The 20,655-nt window shown below is 34.5% G+C and overlaps 1 protein-coding gene across 4 annotated transcripts in view; it reads right to left on the minus strand.

Moving 5' to 3' along the window:
- DENND1B (DENN domain containing 1B) overlaps nt 1-20,655 on the minus strand; it is a 254,427-nt gene that overhangs the window by 154,272 nt on the left and 79,500 nt on the right. The gene's annotated exons all lie outside the window — the stretch shown is intronic.

A 20,655-nucleotide genomic window follows, 5' to 3' on the forward strand; every position in this document is an offset into this window, starting at 1 on the left:
CAACATACCTTCTATTCTATGTATTTTTGTTTATGAATTGTCTCATATGAAAATCAATGTTTTAACTGAGCACAGAAAATAACCTATTGATTTTGAAACCTGCAGTGATTTTATAGTCATTATAAAATAATTTTAAAAGCTTTTGGAAGTCATACTCGTTAACAATCATAATAAAATACAAATAATGGACGCTTGGCAAAAAACTGAGAAAGATCTATTTTGTCATATATGAAAAACAACTAAAAATTAACTCTGATTCTAAACTTAAACTTTAGAATTGAAGATCACATCATATAAGTTCAAAGCCAGGTAACTTTACAAGACAAAGCAGAGATTGAGGAGAATGTTTCCTATCAAAAAGAAAAAAAGAGCAAATATCTTCAGGCAGTAGTCACCCCCATCAAAACTACCACCTCTTTACCAATAAAATTTGCGTCCAGAGAAAATATTAATATCTGAATATTTAAATCCTCTGCAGAAACATAATACTGAGTGTTTTAAAGTAGAATCTATTAAGTTCTTTTAACCTGTAGACTATAATGAGGTATTAATTAATAACATCACATTGCAAAATTCCAATGGCAATACCTATGAAAGCTTCAAGAGCCTTACGACGCTAAAGCAGAAAGAAAAGCATCATGTAAAAAAGCAACCTTCTACCTTTAGGGAAGGGTACCCTGGTTTGCTTATGAACACATACATACCTTTAAAAATATGAGCACAGACCCCATATTTAGAAAAAGCTGTTTGACTATTGAAAGCATTCTGTTACATGTAATTAAAAGAGCTGCTAAACTTTAAATAATTTAAATTACTAAAACTGAAAACAGTTCACTTGACCATTGCTAATCCTTGTCTTGCTACAAAAAGTGAAGCCATTTATCGTATTCACTACGCCTATGAACACTATTTTGATATCCCCCCTACAAAGTTCATATAATTTCTGTAACAATATAGATATTTCAAACTCACTGTTTACTTCTAAATACACCCAAAGTAGTAATATATTTCCCATCAATTTTTTAAGACTCAAATTAAGAAGAATGTTTCCCGGTTAGTTGCTCAATCTTTCACACCCTCCCCCTCCCTCCTTCTACACGCAACACACAGGCACACACTTCTGCAAAACAGCCTCAGCTCGCTTCCCAACTGGCAGAAGCATCCCTCAGGGGACAAGTCTTTAAACCTCCGCACTCTTTAAAATTCAACCAGCCAGCAGGTCTATAGACTAGTGTATAAACAGTATAGACAAAAAAATCCTCTCTCAGCTTATGTCAGTGACAAAGCAACTCAGCAGTTGACTGTTTCTCCCCTGACAGTATAAGCTGGGTTTACACAGATCAATAGCTGAAAGTCCTACCTAGCTCCCAGGGCTCGGTTTTCTTCCTTAATTACAGGTGCTATTCAAACTGAAGTTAAAAAAGAAAAGACAGAGAGACAGAGAGAGTGAGAGAGAGTTGAAGGGAGGAATAAGATACACGCAAATGGGTTTTTTTGGGGGGGATCCTTTCAGCAATAATGTTAATTGGAAATTATACTTTTATATGCATTGGAAGTGTTCATAAAGTCTGATATTTCCATCACAAGGTGATTTTGATATCAAACACACACGCACAGTTCTGAATTGGGATCCATAGATTATGTAAAAGATTTAAGATCATACTCTTCAAAAGTTTTGTTTCTCTGTTCTCTACAGGCTTTGTTTTCAGGCAATACCTGATTTCCTTGGCCAAGAAAAATTATTTGAGTTTTCCGGATCATCTTAAATCTCTCAAATATATTTTATTTTTATATAAAAAGAACACATTGACTAAAATGTTAAGTGTTAAAAATAGTAATAACAAAAAGAATGAAGTAGAATATACAATTATGAATAGCAAAATACAAAGGGCACAACACATATATATGCATATGCCCTAAAAACAACACATCTGCTGTCCTATAAATGACTGGAAATAAGGACTGATGAAAATTTATACATTGGGGTGGGTGTTTTTGGTACTGTATCCCACATTTGTATTAATAAGCTGTACAGTCAAATAAAGGAGAAGAGAGTAAACTGCTAGTGTAAGAGGGGTTTATTAACTCTTTATCCCACAACACTACTGTTCAACATTACAAATTAATCAAATAAAAGGGGGAAAAGCATTTAAGAATCTACTTTTTGAAAAAACTAAAATATGTAGAGTCTACCTCCTGATGAAAGTTCAATAATTACAAATGTCTTGGAATTTCTCAGAGAAGAATCTAAGATGAAATGAGTCATGTCATTGTTGACATCACTAATTGTTTTTCATCCTTCTCCACTACTTCTTCCCCTGCCTCCAAGGTTCTACACCTCCTCTCTTCCACACCAATAAGGTGTATCTGCCAAGGCAATTTCGTTTTCACCCAAGGTTCCAGTACAACTACCAAATCTCATCGTCTTGCAGTTTAGATATTTCTGACTCAGGGATTATATATTTAACTACTCTGCAGTACCAATTTCTGACACCTCAAATTCAGAATATGCAAAACTGAAGTAATTCTTTTAGTTGTAGTCCTTATCACCTAGAAGAGCAGCAACACCTACCCAGTTACCCAAACCAAAACATGGTGGTTGTCTAGACCCCTTCCCTTTCCCGATTCCCAAATAAAATCAGTCATTCTTCAAGTCCTCTTAATTGAATTTCATAACTATCTTCTTCCAGAGGTCCTCAATGGGAGGGCAGTAAGAATTAGAAGATGGGTGGCGCAGTCGGTTAAGCGTCCGACTTCAGCCAGGTCACGATCTCGCGGTCCGTGAGTTCGAGCCCCGCGTCAGGCTCTGGGCTGATGGCTCGGAGCCTGGAGCCTGTTTCCGATTCTGTGTCTCCCTCTCTCTCTGCCCCTCCCCCATTCATGCTCTGTCTCTCTCTGTCCCCAAAATAAATAAAAAACGTTGAAAAAAAAAAAAAAAAAAAAAAGAATTAGAAGATAAGGTGTTAAGAATCAAACGGGAAGGTCCTTCAAAATACATTTGATCACCCACACTCTAGGGCCATAAGGGTCTTGACTCTTTAACTTAGTTTGAATACCATCCATAATTAAGAAATAAGACTAACTGTATCAATGTAGGGTGCTTAATATATAAGGAATAGTTATTCTTTCACTGCAAAAATGACAAGGTCGATTTGTTCAGGACAGGTTAATTCAACATCCTCTTTGAGGACCCAGGAATCTGCTGTCCTGCTTTGTTGTCCTGAGTTTGTTGGTTTTGTCCTCAGCTACCTCTACTCATGGTCACGAAATAAGCTGCCAGAGTTCAACACACCACATGAAGACACAGCAGTGTCCAGGGAAAGAAGCATTTCTTTCTGTTTTCTCTTCTTATCAGAGGAAACCTTTCCCAGAAGCCCCACAAGCTGACTTTCCCATTATATTTAATTAGCCAGAAGGTCAGAGCCGCTCCTAAACTAATCACTGGCAAGGGAAATGGTGGTCTATGCTTAGCTTAGCCTTGGAGTAGTTAGAAAAAATCAAAATTCAGACTTACTCATTTTCTGCTAACCACGAGGCATGTCATTTAATATAAAGAAGCTGGAGTATCATATTTTCTTTCTTAAGACTCCTTACAAAAATTTTAATCAAGTAATTAAATTTATAACAAAGCTCTCAGGAAAAATATAACACAATATAAGAACAGTTTTCAAATATCCATAATTTTATTCATTTCAGTAACACTTTCAAAATCATTCTGTAGCAACAAGGGGGCTATTTGTCAATTCTAATTTTTCACCAAGGCCATAGAATTCTAAAAAGGTGATTACTTAATTTTGAATATTATTTCCCCAAATAAGTGAAAATTAATTAATACTATGAATTCAATCTGTGCTTTACATGGGGGGAAATCAGCTTTTTTTCTCAAAAGAAGCATGCACTAAGCTGTTCAGTCACAAGCAGGCTGCATAGAGCAGAACAGAGATTCCCACACTGTGCACAGAGATGTCTCAGGGCCCCACCACAAACTCATGGGGGCACCACAAGATGCCTTACATTTTCAAGGGAAATACAGCTATACTAACAAGGTAGTCAAGCCAGATTGTGTTTTATTACAAGGTAAAATTATATTAACATGGTTAAGTTATACATATAGCCTCTTTAGACACCATCTTCTCATGTTTTTAAAGAAGTTTGTTTAAATTTAGAGAATGTATTTTAAACTTTAAGCCAAGGAATAACCATCAGAATAAATGAACCCACTGTGGAATTTTTCTCTTGGTATTTACTTTTATGTAGTATTTCAATCAGAAATAAATTTCTCTTTCATCATTCCTCCTTAAATTAGGGAAAGCACAGTATGTCTGTGAATTCTGACACTAAAATTACGTAGGCTGGGAACTCAGGTCAAGTTATTTTTCACTTTCAAAAATTAAAAATGAATTTTTATTGTTGGAAGATTTAAGTAACTGCCAAGGAGGAAATACATTTTGCTATAAACATAACTGTGCCATGGAAACACAATCAGTGTTGAAGGATGAAGAGACCTCTGTAGTCTGCAATCATGTTAGTTTTAACCCAATGCCAATGAAAAAGCCGAGATTCGAAGCAGGACAGAGAGATGTTATAAAAATATGTATATTTACAATGAGAAAGGTAGTTTTCCTGGCAAATAAAAAGTATAATATATTTCCCTCATTAATTTAAGAGAAGCATTTAAAAGCTGTGAAAGAAAACCATACATTTAGATATACGAAAATGGGTTTCCAAAGTTTCTTTGTCAAAAATACTACTAAAAATCGCCTTCAAATTTTTATCCCTAGGTTAACTCTACCTTTTAATCAAGGACTTGAATAACAATTATACACCGCTAAGAATAAAACATTTAGGAAGACTCCCTTTCTTTTCTAATAACCATATAATGTCTTACCCCTTTCCGATAAATACCTCTTTGTTCATTCACCCCTATTTTAACTAGTAACATTTTCTAGACCAAAGGAAATACATAAAATAGAACATTGCCTATAATATTTATCTGCATTTACAGATACTAAAGCCTTTAAAAGTGAATATCAAGCAGTCATTTAAATCAAGATAAGTAGAATTAAGAGGAGTAGGAAAGGACTTCAATCTTTAGGAAGAAACAAGTTTTATGTCAGTCAACCTATAAGCTACCATGACTTCAATCCACAGCTAGATGTTGTGTAGGGAAAGGAAATAGGATTCCTGAATTTCAGAACTAGGGAGACTTAAGATTAGATCATTACAAAACAGGCACACATAGGCACGCAGGCACGCACGTTAGATGGAAAATCACAGTCAAGGGCGCCATCCTGTAGAGTCCAGCAGTTAATATTCAAAGTCTGGCTCCACAAGATATTGGCTATGTGCTCCATTTACCTCATCTGGAAAATGGGCAGAAGTTATCTATCTTGTAGGACTGAGGATTTATTTGGGGACTTATAGGAGAATTCTGTGAGGATTAAACAGAAATCCACATAAATGATTAGACAATGACAGACATATAAAAACCTCCTAACAACTCTTAGCTCTTTTATTAATTAGTTACTTGTTTTAAGAACTCTTATACATCATATGAATTCCAACAAATATTTACTGAGTAACTGCAACATTAAGGTCCTGTGTTCAATGACCTGTGCCAAAACATTAGCATACTGAGACCTAAAATGATGACAAATATTATACTGAATAATTGATCTGCCTCCTTTGAAAAATTTTAATGTATTTAACATAGGTTCATGCGGATAGGTATATATATGTAGATATAGATTTGAATATATTCTACTATTTCTATACAACCAGCCACAATAAAAGCAGACTCTGTTAACCCTGCAAAGTCATACCATGTGCACATCTGATGATTTTTTTTTTTTTTAATTTTTTTTTTTCAACGTTTTTTATTTATTTTTGGGACAGAGAGAGACAGAGCATGAACGGGGGAGGGGCAGAGAGAGAGGGAGACACAGAATCCGAAACAGGCTCCAGGCTCCGAGCCATCAGCCCAGAGCCCGACGCGGGGCTCGAACTCACGGACCGCGAGATCGTGACCTGGCTGAAGTCGGACGCTTAACCGACTGCGCCACCCAGGCGCCCCTATTCTTCCATTTTTCATTTAAGGAGGATTTACTAATAAAATTCCTGTTTCATGTACTTATTTATCAATCCACATAATAAAGATTAATTAACAATTCTAGGTAAGGAACTGACCAACTTGAGGAATAAAACTAGCTCCGGCTTTCTTCTACAACCTCAGATTAGGCCTTTCCCTGGCAAAGACACCGTGTTGTGTTTTTGTTTGTTTGTTTCTGGCAAAGATTTTGTTAAGGGTACCCTCAGAAAATATATCCTCTCTTTCCGTCACCGCCCTTTAATAGTGCTATCTCTCTTTGTTCTTCGTTAATCTTGGTTGTATATTTTTCTTCAGTCCGGCAAGACTCTTGATTCATATTATTTCTGTGGTTCTTCATACCTAGGCCGTGTGCAGATAATCCTCCTGTCATGATGTTCATGACATCTTCTCTATTCACTGTGAGGGTCACACATTAGAGAACTGATTTTTATATTACAGAGGACAACCAGAAAAAGGATATATTCCAGAGCAGTAAATTTTAATTATCTTTTTTTCCTGGTCCTGCCTTAAACCTAGTTCAGAATTATGCCTGAACTGCTAATTTTCCCTAGACAGCGAATCTTGTGACACACCAGATGGGAATCTTGTCATTTGTCTGATTCTTTAAGAAAGAATAGAATCTTTAGTTTAAAGCCTATATCAGGGACTGTACACTTTGAGATGTTTGAAAAATATACCTCTAGATGGGCATTATATCCTGGGAGCAATGGTATATTTATTATTTCTTTTTCCCTTGAAAGCCCATAGAGTCTGTAAAATCACCTAGCAGAAATGTGAATCATGGTATATTTTAAAAATATGGAAAAATCATAATTGTCTATTTAGCTATTTGGAGGCTTTGTTTGGAAGAATTAAATTATCGTTACACAATTATAAAATATAAACTGTTCTATGAAGACCATTTACTTAAAAGGGTATAGTCTAAGCAGTACTCACATACTGGCAAACTCCATGTGAATTTATTTATATGAATTACCAATATGTTTATATATGTTCATTTACCAAATACTTAATGTGTGAATGGGAATCACAGACAATCACATTATAATGTAATAAGAGCATTGGCAGGAAAAGTGAAAAATACCAGGAAGTCTAGAAGACAGACATATAAACCAAACTGAGAGTGGTGCTTCTGGAGAAGTGTGGTTAAAGTCCCAAGGGAAAAAATCCTATCTAAGTAGAGAAACGAAGGGAGAAGGAGAAACTGGCCAGGCTATAGAATGAGAAGAGGGAGGCAGAAAAGAGGTAAAAATGGTCTTCCCTCATAGGAAAGAATATGTACAAAACAAAAGTCTAAAAATAATGGGGCACCTGGGTGGCTCAGTCGGTTAAACATCCGACTTCGGCTCAGGTCATGATTTCACGGTCCGTGAGTTCGAGCCCCGCGTCGGGCTCCGTGCTGACAGCTCAGAGCCTGGAGCCTGTTTCAGATTCTGTGTCTCCTTCTTTCTGACCCTCCCCCGTTCATGCTCTGTCTCTCTCTGTCTCAAAAATAAATAAACGTTAAAAAAAATAAATAAATAAAATAAAATAAAAATTAGAAACAGCAAGGACAAAGTTTAGACAAATAGTAAGAGAATGTAGCTTGAGAAATAAGCAGGGGACTGAATTTATAATGCTTTTAGGCAAACTAAGAAGTATGGACTTAAGGCAAAGAGTAGGGAAACCATTCCTCCTGGTTTGCCCAGAACAACTTCACATATATCTTCTCAGAAAATTATCAATAGGTTCCCCTTTTACTCTCAAAGGTATCCAAGTTATAATTTATTTTAATAGAAATCAGAAAAGTGGTAGCCTGGAGCTATGGGGTAGGGTGGGGTAGGGGATACAATGAGTAACCAGAAAGTGGCAAGGAACTTCCTAGAGTGCTAAGAAGTCTATATATTTAAAGGAATGTGGGTTACACAGGTGTATGCATCTGCCAAAACTCATTTCATTGTACACTTAAGATCTGCATCATGCCATATAAAAATCATTGGTCAAAAACACCTAATAAATAAGTATCTCAGTTTGGACAGTAAATCATGGTTCACTCTCCCTAAGAAAAATAGGGAAGCTTTGAAGGGTTTAAAATAAGGGAGAGACACAACTGGGCTTGAATTTTAGAGAGATCACTGGCTACACTGTGTAGAATAAATTTTAAAAGGATAAAACTGAAGACTAGGAAATCAGAAGACTTCTGCAATAATCAAGGTGAGTGGTGGCAGCCCGAAATAAGACAGTTATAGCAGCAATGCAGACAAGGGCACAAAATTAAGATACATACGGGAATAAAGATGGAGACATCAAGAGGGGACTGGATAAACTGTCTGGTGCTTTAGAAATAGCATCTAGCCTACATAAAGACCAAGAAAGGAAATGGCGCTGGTTAAAACATATAGATAAGAGACAGGAGTGACTGTTCTCTTTTCCAACATTATGAAGGATCAATATGATTCTTCATATTTTTATGCTCCTCTCAACAAATACTCTAATATAATATCCCCAGGCCATCAACTAGGTAAATTTTCTCATACAATGATGAAAACACATCATGTCTTTATTTTCCTAAAGATTTATTTCAAGATATAGGTTATAGAGTGTTTAACCACTTCTAATATTATAATCACGATATGTCACTCATCAGTAACCAGAGATAAATGAAGACAGTAGCAAACTAGAAAGTTCTAGTAGTTACAATTACCATGATCAATGGAAATAAAAGAATCTATAAAATCTTTGGGGGCTTATTCAACCTTGGAGCTCCTCTCATGCCTAATCAGAGCCTGGCACACCACTCATGATCTGAAAAAAAAAAACTTGTTGAACTCCTGTTAAGTAACACTGTTTTAGCATCATCAGAATAAATTTGCCTTGGCAGACAGTTCAAGGAAATGTGAGTTAAGAGTCTGCGTGTTTTCTTATTTGATTCTTTTTCTAAATTAAAATATAATAAAATAATTGCTTACTCTGTGCCAGGTTCTGACCTAAGCACTTTACGTATATTACCTCATTTCATCCCTACAACAACTTCTGTTTTGTTTCCTTTTATATGTGGGGGAAAAACAAACAAACAAAAAAAGAAGTCCAAGAGACGGAGTAACTTGTCCAAACTCACATGGCTAGCGAATGCTAGAGTCAGGACTTGATCTCACAGGCTAAAGCTTCTAACCAGTATTCTCCATCATATGTATTTTTTTTCCACTTTGTTTTCATGGAGGTTCCAACATATAATCTGCAGATGCCTAAATTTGATGCCCACTTGGTCTCTGTATGGTGGATATTTCCCATATTTATAAAGAATTAAGATTATATACTTAATATTTCAGAAACAAAGTTCAACCTGGTGTATGGAAAAATAAAGGGGGCCAGGCCAGGACATGAAGGAATCATGGGGAGAAATGAAAATGAGATAATATGTAATTACAAATGTGAGTCTTTCCTGCCCTACCTTGTTCTAGTCCCTTGAAATTAAGTTCTGAGGCAAAAAAGAGAATAAAAGAGAAAAAAAGAAAAAAAAGAGAGAAAAGAAAATGCTGTTTCTACCTACGCTTGTTTATTACTACTGAGAATACCAGATTTACAGTAAAAGCATACATCTAACTCCTTTCAAATAAAAGACTTATAAATAAGGGCTTAAGTTGATTTTTTTTTCCTTCCAGAGGAGTAAAATACAAAGTAATTAAATTTGAATCCTATTATTTAAAATCTGAAACAAAATCACTGTCAAATATCAGAACAAGGGTCATACCAGAATAAATAAATAATACTAGAGTAACAAGAGCAGCATGAAGTTAAACAAAGTTAACTGTAACAGAGGGAGTCAGTGTTGAGACAGTATTTATCTTGGGCTCAAGTATGAAAATGGGTGGATAGGTCAAAGCTGTCTGTATATGGTCAGATGGACAAGGAAACCTGTAGCTCAGAGAGTAAACACCCTGGACTCGGTTGTATCTTTAAGAATTCTGTTCAATAAAGTTTGCTAGACATTTTTATCCGTTTCAATCTAAAGCAAGAACTAAGTACTTAATAATTAAAATAAAACTTTATTCAGATATAGTCAATAGGCAGGACTATAAATCAAGACCCCTGGAGCTCTGACCATATATTTTAGGTTATCTTAAATTACCCAAGATTTTTCTTTTATAAAAAATGTACATGCCCATAATCTTTAATATGTCAAACTACAATTAAACTTGAAGTCATGGTGGAGTTTTTTTTGAATGAATATTTCTTGAAATTCTAAACAAAAATATTATGAGCTATTATTATTCTGCAAACTTATTCCACCCCACCCATTACAGAACATCCACCTCTTGGAATAAAAATGTAGTTCACACTCTCTGCTGACGTAATCTTTGGCCTCTTGCTGAGATTATAAGTAAAGGTGCCAATTTTGGTTTTAGTTCTTGTAATGCAGAAAATTCTTTCTATGAGAAATTGAACTGTGAACACTGGTTCTTTTCACACACAGAAAGCCACCAAACAGGCCTCACCAAATAGCAATGAGTTTTGATCACTCTTAGTCTAGCCCACTTTGGCATAAATGACCTTAAAGAGAAAACACAATTTCCTGAATCTCTTGTAAAGGATTTGCCTCAATAAACCAGACACTACATATAGTCATTTGATAAACTTTCTCAGTTAAGAAGAAATAATTCTCTTGAATAAATTATCTCATACCTTCTATATATTCCTTACAACGTGTTATTGTATTGGAATATATGGAAACCAAGAGTAATTATAAAAACAGGAGTGGCTTATTTGTAAGCTAGACTAAAATAAATTCCGTGAAGTTAGATTCAACCTTTGGTCAGCTCAAAAGTACTCCTAGAATAATTCTCTCTTTCCCTGAAAATTTTCTTAAAAGTGTGATGTCTTTTCAGCAAGTCTCCATCACTTTTTTAATCATTTTAAAAATTATTTTACACTTATTCATTTTTTAAGAGACAGATATAGAGCATGAGCAGGGGAGGGGCAGAGAGGGAGGGAGACACAGAATCCAAAGCAGGCTCCAGGCTCTGAGCTGCCAGCAGAGAGCCCCACGCGGGGCTCAAACCCACGAACTGTGAGATCATGACCGGAGCTGAAGTCAGACGCTTAACCGACTGAGCCACCCAGGCGCCCCTCCATCACTTCTTATCTCTGATTCTTCTCAGCTGCTGCCACCAGCGATCTCTAATTTCTTCATCTAATAACCTTTTTCCCAGTATTTATCAAACTTGACTTTTCTGCAGTGTGTCACATTTCATTTATTCATGTAACATGCATTTACTCAGTATCTACCAAGCAAAAAAACACTTGGGATTATAAAATGAAAGTGATCTCCCCCTTGACCTAAGGAAGCCCAGGTTTCTCCACAACCACTCTTGCTTACAAGTCTCTTCCTGAGATGTCTTTTTTCCACTTTATCTAGATCTCCTCCCATGAGTACCATTTCTTTTAGAGCTGCTTCATGACTCCTTCTCCATAAGCCTTCTCCATCAGTGGTCTCCAGAGTTCTTCTGTCTTTAGGCTTCACGTCTCGATAGGGAATCTAACCTTACTGCTAAACACAGTGGATGAAAGTCTGGGCTCTCTAGCCAGAATGAGAGGTTCAAAACCCAGGTCATCTACTTAACAGCTATGTAGAACCATGTCATCATCCTTTCCTAAACTCCAGTCAGAGGTTTCCTACTACTTAGAAGACATCGCTACCAGAATACGGGACATATCCAAAATTGAAAACCCCATCCTTCCTTCAAAATATGCTCCTCCTCCTCCTAATGCCTTATTTCTATGCTTTCAGGCTTTTTCTCAATCTAACTTTTTCCAAACTTTAGAATCAGGCAACAAGTTTTCATTCACTATACACAAGCACATCAGAAACTAGTTAAAACCACACGGACCTCGTGTCTGCATTCACCAAAATGACCACTAGACTGCATTGTTGTCTTTTCTGGTCAAATAGGCTAAGGGTAACAATATGTGTTATCACTTAGTACTAGCTTACTATAAGATAAGTTGCAATGTTATCACTTATCTAGACAAAGTGTACATGAATTAACATGTAACTATATATTTGAATAATTTATAATAGTAAAAAATAGTTAATATTTTAAATAGAATATATAAATAGGATATCACAACTGGTTAAAATATTCAATTTTTAACAACCATCAAGTTAATTTCTGAAATTAGATCTATTTAAAAAACCAAACATTAACCAAGTGTTGTGTACTACTTGAAACATTTCTATGAAATATTATACCTAACATTATGTCTTTAAGATTTAAAAAGCCTAACATATGCAAAGTCTATTAAAATGCACATAATTTATCTTACCCAAAATGAAAATATATCTAATAAATAATACTATTCATCTGGCCTCTTTTAGCTCTCCCTTAACATACAAATGCATTCCTTTTCTCCCAAACATAGCAGCTGGGAATGAAAGGAAAGATTTCAAATGATCATTTTCACATCATATTCCATCATCTTTTCATCAGTTTTTCCTAGCTTTTCTTTGAGCCCATTCTTTTACAAGAGGTCTCTTTTTAGATCAATCCATATTTCCATAATCCACACTGCTGTTTCCTCCTCTTCTCCCCAGGGTGGACTAACCCCCACATCCACAACTATGGCTTACAACTGTCATTAAGCCTTACAACAATAACAAGATAACAAAAGAACGGGTGGGGATGAGGCTAGCCAGTACCATATGTTGATCAAGTTCAACACTTTCAGCTAGTAGAGAATGTCTTAAACTTCAAAATTTTAGTAGTAAAATGCTTTTTATATCTACTTATAATCGTATTTTAGGCTTAAATTTTAAACATTAGTAAACAACCTGGGAATACTACTTTAAAAGAGCTTATCATCTGTTAATAATGTACTGAAATGGGGAGGGAAAATGGAAATAACCGAACAAAAAGGTAAGGTGGCAACTTATGGTTTGTTACAGATTCTTGTAACCTACAAGCCTCACTCAACTTACGCCAATTCCTAAAAAAGAAATTTCCCCAAAGCTATTTTTGAAAGCAGTATACAGTTATAAAAAGCAAGATTATTTCAAAGTAACATATTCCATGTGAATTAATATTGACTTTATGTCAATTTTGAAAAATTTTAATTTTTCCCTCAAGTAACATCTGAAACTATGTTACTTTTGTTGCCATTTTTGTTTCACAGTTAACTAATCTTAACTTCTTTTTCAATTAAAAATTAAGAAAATTTGAAATGTAACATTTTGAACTGGCAGACTTTCATGTTTCTTATATCTTATATTTAAATATTATTATATTTCTATATGATTTATTTTATAATATTTATTTCTATAATAAATAAAATTATTTTATATTTAAATATTATCTGATATTTAAATATTGTTTTCCTCTCCTGACTTTGGAAGAATTACTTCTGATTCCTCAGCCTATGTTATGTCACTTTGAAAAAATTATTTCTCAACTGTTCTCTCAAAGATTCAAGACCCCTTATAGAACTAATTCCAGATTTACTTTTGCCACAATAAAAAGTAATTTTCTGTGAAACCACATTTACCTTTTCAATCTGCATCATCTATTATTTTTTCATTTCTGTAGCCTGCCCAGTAATGCCTGATGTGCCAAAATGGGTCTGAATCATTTGCATAATTAGAATATAATAATTAACACTGCCATAAAAATAAATCTAAAAACCTCACCTCTAAAGAGCTCATTAAAATAAAACTTATGCACCTTTAAGCAGAAAAATAAAGTCATTTTTTCAGGGGCTCAAATGTTATTATCTAAAATGTATGCAGAAATACTCTTTTCAATAGAAGTTTGCTAGCTTTGCAAGCTTGCTAGCTTGCAGCTTGCTAATAAATACTTCAGCTATTAAGCAAATTTCTAAAATATCGCTTGCATTTTTCCAAATTAGTTTCTCTGTTTGCAATAAAATTTTAAAACTTTAACAGTGGAAAATAGAAGATAACATTCAGGTAAAGTAAGAATGTGATCTCATTTGGCCTCAAGCATTCTAACACTGCATCTACAAAAGAAACAATCATGTGTATATAAAGAAAGATGGATAGAGAGAAAGACATAATTATGGTGATTTTCTTAAATTTAATTTTAGATACTTCCTCCATGCTTGCCAGTTATTTATAATGTTTTATTCTGCTTCTTCTTTAGACAAAAGAATGTACAAAAAAGCTAATGCTGTATCTAAAACACAAATTAAATAAGAAGTAATTGATACTTCAGGGTTAGTTAGATCACTGATAAAATACTGAACTATGAAACAAAGTATGCAAGCATTATATAATTCTCTTATATCAATCATATCTCTTTCCAAAATTTTACTTAATTAAAAATTAAGGAATCAATTTACCTTAGAAATATGTGTCCATATATAATACATACGCTTATAAGGGCAGTTAAAAATTAGCCATCACACATCAAAAATTGGTATAAGACATTTCATCCTTCCCAGTTAGAAAAACAATAGTTGGTATAGAATGCAATTATTTCTTGTGTGTCTGATGGGATCAACTGAATAGTTAAAAATGACATAATCAAGTCCAAACAAGCAAAAAACAATTTCTAATTTTTAAATATCTGCATTTAAACATTTATTGTGAATATAGTCAGATCTAATAGATTATTTTCAAATAATTTACATCTTTATAACTGATGCAAGAAACAAAATTATAGAATGTCCAGCTACCAATCTACTTCAATTTCAAATCATAAAAGACTTTATTTGTTCTGACCAAATCCTTTTAAAATCATTAAAAGAAGAAATACAGTTGACCCTTGAACAATGCAGGGGTTAGGGGCACTGAACTCCCATGTAGTAGAAAATCCACATATAACTTTTTACTCCCCCAAAACTTAACTACTAATAACCTATTATTGACTGGAAGACTTACTGACAACATAAACAGTCAGTTAACACATATTTTGCATGTCACATGCATTATATACTTTATATTACTTGTAATATATACGTGTATATACTATACTTATAGTGTATGATGTACATTACTATATATTACTTATGATGTACATACTGTATATTACAATAACATAAGCTAGAGAAAAGAAAATGTTATAAAAAACAGAAGAAAGAGAAAATACATTTACAGTGCTGAACCTTACTGAAAATAATCTGCATATAAATGGACCTGTGCAGTTCAAACCCATGTTGTTCAAGGGTCAGCTGTGTTTCTTCTTTGGTAGATGTGTAAAAAAATTTTTTAATAAAGAACAGGCATTCTTCCTAAACCATGCAGACTAAAAATGAGACATCACTGAACATGAAAAGAAAATTGTATATGGTGCTGAGTATATTTGTTTTGGGACCTGCTAACTGGCTGGCTACCTGCAGTTGTAAAAGACCTATGAAAATACAGCTGAAGGGTTATAATTTAATATGTTTTTCTGTTATTGTATAATATATAGTTTCTCACTACTCTTCACTCTGAGAACTGTCATTCAAACTGTTTCCAGACAATTCCTCCCAAGATTTGCTTTATGGAATTTTTATTACTGTTGTAATTTAGAATTATCATGTAATATGTGCACTTTTCTCAAAGCATTTCTAAATGCATTTTTATCACCTAGCATGGGAGCACATACTATGTTGTCAACATATGCTGAATTTCAAATTTTTTTTTGAATTTTAATTTTTTTTAACCTTCTCTAGAAAGGTTAAAAAAGAGAGAAGGAGCACACAAGTCAGGTATTTATCATGAACAAATAGTCATGGAGCTGCTAAATTTTCATGACTAACCCCTCTGCTAAGCAACATCTTTTCATTCATATTTTGATGAATCTCTGTTATATAACATCAGTGTGAAATCTGTCTAAATTTAATATTCTATACTATTCTTAAATCCATTTCTCTTAGATTATCTTGTTCCTATTTTTCTAAGGTTAAGATAACCTATCATGAGATTATTCAACTTCCCTTGGTCTATCACTCATTTATCTAGTCATTCAAAAGCCATTCATTCATATTATGTACCAGCCACTGTGCTAGATGTTAGAATTGAAAAATGAGAAGATTCTGCCCCTTGAAACTTAAAATACACACACACACACACACACACACACACACACACACACGCACATGCACACACACAAACACGGAGATAGACACGTTCAAAAAGGAAATATAACTGTAGAATATAGAGGTATACCCAAGAAGCTATGGATGTGCGGACAGGCTGCTTTGGAGGTCAGGAGAGCCTTCAAAGAAGAATTAATTTTCAAGCTAAGATTTAAGAGTAAGTAAAATTGGACACAATGAAAGAAAAAAAAGAATGGAAATGGGCAGTAAAAACAGAACTGCCACACGCAAAAATAAGAAATGGGACCTGGGAAAAGCCAGGGACATGGTATGAAGAAAATTTGATCATGTCCTCTCATTTGCTGAATGCCCACCCAAGGGCTTCATACAGACCTTAAACCCTGCACTGAATCCTGTGAAGTAACTATCATGTCATTCATTGCAGAGGATACTTGTTTCATGGAACAAGGCATAGAACTGGCAAAATTCAAACTCCAATCTATACCATAAAATGTATATACAAGTCTTCTAATTTAATGCAAGAAATAAAATTCTAAAGTCTCATGCTATCACTCTACTCCAATATCAAATCATGACATTCATTATTGTGTCTTCCAATATACTATGGTGCCATACACAGTTACCCTAACTATACATATATACATACACACACACATGTATACACACACACACACATACACACACATACACACACACATATATATGTATATAGCAGTGTCTTCCAGTCATTCTTTAAAAGATGACCACATTAAGGAAAATACTCAGTGGTCAAGGAATAAGGCTTAAAGATCACCCACCATGCACTCCTCCTAACTATCAGCATCTCGAAAGGAATCTCAGAATACAATCAGAACATGAAACTGATGCCACAACTATATTCTCTTCCTAAACATCCTTCTACTGCCAGCTTAGAGACCTGTAAACTGCCTTCTCTTCAGTGGTACCCTAAAAGCTGGTCTCTGACAACCTTCAATCCCAAAAATAATCAATGAAAATTCACACTCTTCCAGCATACCAGTTTAACTGTCACTGTTCTATATGTTCCAGCTAACAATAAATCTTGGTAAAGCAAAAGGCAATATTGTAGACAGGACCTATGCAAAATATACAGGATAAACTTCCCTTTCTCGCATCCCATTACTCCCTTTTCCTCAAGTCATGTCAGGGTAGGAACAACAGTAAAGAAGATATAAGAAACAAAGGTGCTTTCAACATTCCTGACACTGAGTATTCCTAGAATACTGTATTCTTCCAAACCAGCCCCTGCCATCTGTCCTTCATTTTTTCCACCTTTTTTAAAGAGGAAAGCACACTTTATCACCACTGCCCAAAGCTAAACTTTCCACTTGGAGTTGTGATGCATTCTCATACTTACAGCCTGTGTATTAGTATCCTAGCACATACAGTATGTTTCATGATCAATTTAATTTTGTCTCCCCTACTGGACTGTGAGGTCTTTCGGAGCTGGGAACTTCTTATAGTTATCCTTATTCGTCTAGTATTAGAAAAAAATAACGCATAGTGTATACGCAAGTAGTATCTGTCATCTTGCCATCTCTGCTAATTCTTGCTATAAAAACAATCAACTCCTAGCTTCTATCTTTAATCTTTCCTTTTAAAATGGCTTCTTGCTATTTTATGTAAACATGGTCTTCCCTCCTCAAGCCTTTTAATCAAAAGCTACAAAAAGTATACTACATATTGCCACCACTGGGAGAATTAGTCTAAACTTACTATCTCCTCTTCCTTACTAACCACTAAACTCTTGGCTTCTTTAAGTGTGCAACGTCTTCCTTCACAGACTTTCTACATTACATTGTTAGTAATTTTCAGGGCATTTATTACACCTAGCCTTCTGTTTCAATTATATGTAGAAGTGAATACTGTAAAAACAACAAACAACGATTTGCTCCTGCATCCCCATGTATGCAGGGAAAAACTGAAATTCAGAGAGAAAGAATTATTTCCTTCAAGTCACACATTCAAGTCAGTCTTCTACTGTCTAGTAGAAGACAGAATGATAGTTCACTTTTGACTCTTAGCCTGATCTTCCTTTCCCTGGAAGGAAAGCTTCCTGGAAGGTAAGGACTATACATCTTTTGTTTACAACCTTATGCTGCCAGACCAGTACCTTGCAAAACAAACAAAAATGTATTACATAGATAACTTCAAGACAGCTTTTGCTACGTGTTAATCACCTAGGTTACGTTCATTTATTCAGTATTTGGCAAAATTTTTCATTTCTTTTAAGAGTAGACCCAAAAACAACTAAAAAGGCCTTGCAAAATATAGCATTACTTTCACCTTCAACTTCCTACATATCTCTATTATCTGTTCACTATATATAGTATACCTAAAAAAAAAAAAACCCAAATTTTTGGTGTTTGTGAATCTATTATGCCTATAATTCAGAAAGGCTTTTCCTCTTATTAAGTTACTGAATCATATCCTTATCTCTAGGGAGTTTCAATAAATTAGATTACAAAGTCTCATAAATTAAAGAAACTCCTGCACAGATGTTTGTTGCAGTTTTATTCATCATTGTCAAAACTTGGAAACAACCAAGATGTCCTGCAGTAGGTGAATGGAAAACTGTGGTACATACAGACAATGGAAAATTATTCAACACTTGAAAGAAATGAGCTATCAAGCAATAAAAAGACATGGAGGAAGTTTAAATGCAAATTACTAAGTGAAAGAAGCCAATCTGAAAAGGTTACATATTTTATGATTCCAACTATATAACATTCTGGGAAATGCAAAACTATGGAAAAAATAAAAAGATGAGTGGTTGCTAGGGGTGGGGATGTCAGGAAGAGATGAACAGTCAGAGCACAGAGAATTTTTAGGGTAGTGACAATAGCTGTATGATATTATAATGATGAATACATGTCAGTAGACATTTGTTCAAACCCACAGAATGTACAACACCAAGAGTGGACCCTAAGGAAAACTACAGACTTTGGGTCATTATGATAATTCTATGTATGTCCATCCTTGGTATGGCATAGAAGGCATCAATCTGGTGAGTGATGCTGATAATGGAAGAGGCTATACATGTGGGGGAGCAGGAGGCATATGGGAAATTGCTGTATCTTCCTCTCAATTTTGTTGTGAATCATAATGTCCTCTCAAAAATAAAGTCTTTTAAAAAAGTTTTTAATAAAGGATCTCTGTTCTGAATGGTTTATAGAGGTATGTACATAAAGTGAATATCCCCAAAAGTCCTATAAAATAAGAAAACTGAACTTCTAAAACTTCAAGTGGGCTAGCTGTCAAAAAAAATTCTTAAAGAATTCAAATTCACATGAGTAAGGTCAATCTTTAGCACACTTATCTAGGTTTATCATTTGGTTTAATACATATAGCTGTCTTTTATTTATCAATGTTAAATATAATACAAGCATACATTTATTCTCCCTGGGCTTTTCTTCCCTAAACTCATGCAGGTGTACTGAACAAATAAGCTAACATGATATAATGTTTAAGGTTATAGACATGCAAATTTCTATTATAAAAAATGCAAATTTCTATTCAACTACATTGAATCATTATTTTGGTAAACTTATTTCAACAGTAATTATATTTTGTTATATATCTGCTTAAACAGAATTTCCAAAATCTTTAGGTTACCAAAATATTAAACTGCTATTGAGTTAATTAATGTATAATTATTGGATGCCCAGATAATTCCTAAGAAAGAGTATAAAAATATTGGATTACTAAGCATAATTTAAGTCTGCAATTTTCTCATTTTTGTATGCTATAAAATAGTTATGCTTTGGGCCATGTTAACAAATGTGCTCATTTTCCCCACTTTACAAAGATGTACATGGAATGCGTGTGGTTTCAGAAAGTTGTATTATGGGTATTCATGAGGTCTGGTAGTCTGCTAACATGTTTGTGTATGCCATAAAGTTCTCAGTTATCCACCCCTCAGAGTTTTTCTTTTTCTATGAAATAGAAATTACTTAGGTTAAAAGTTATCATTAATGAGTATTTAAGATTACACGAGAGGAGTGCCTGGGTGGCTCAGTCAGTTGAGTGTCCCATTTCAGCTCATGTCAGGACCTCGCTGTTCGTGGGTTCGAGCCCCAAGTCAGGTTCTATGCTGACAGCTCAGAGCCTGGAGTCTGCTTTGGATTCTGTGTCTCCCTCTCTCTCTCTGCCCCTCCCCCACTCATGTTCTGTCTGTCTCTCTCTCTCTCTCAAAAATAAACATTAACAACAAAAAAAGAGACTACACTAGGAACAACAGTGTCCGATAAATACAACTGTGTATATGCTTTTGTTTTCAAAAATAGTTTTGTCCTGAAACAGCACTTCTTGGGCTTTTTTACCTCCTATATTCTTGGAACTTATTGAGGATGGTAAAGAGCTACTCTATATAATATTTATTATATATTATTATATAATAATATATTACTGAATATTGAATACTGAAACCACATTAGAAACTAAAGCGGATAAATTTTTAACAGATATAGGAATTGATCTGAGGACAGCAATCT

The sequence above is a fragment of the Panthera leo genome, chromosome F3, assembly GCF_018350215.1.
Source record: "Panthera leo isolate Ple1 chromosome F3, P.leo_Ple1_pat1.1, whole genome shotgun sequence".
In the NCBI taxonomy this organism is placed as follows: Eukaryota; Metazoa; Chordata; class Mammalia; order Carnivora; family Felidae; genus Panthera; species Panthera leo.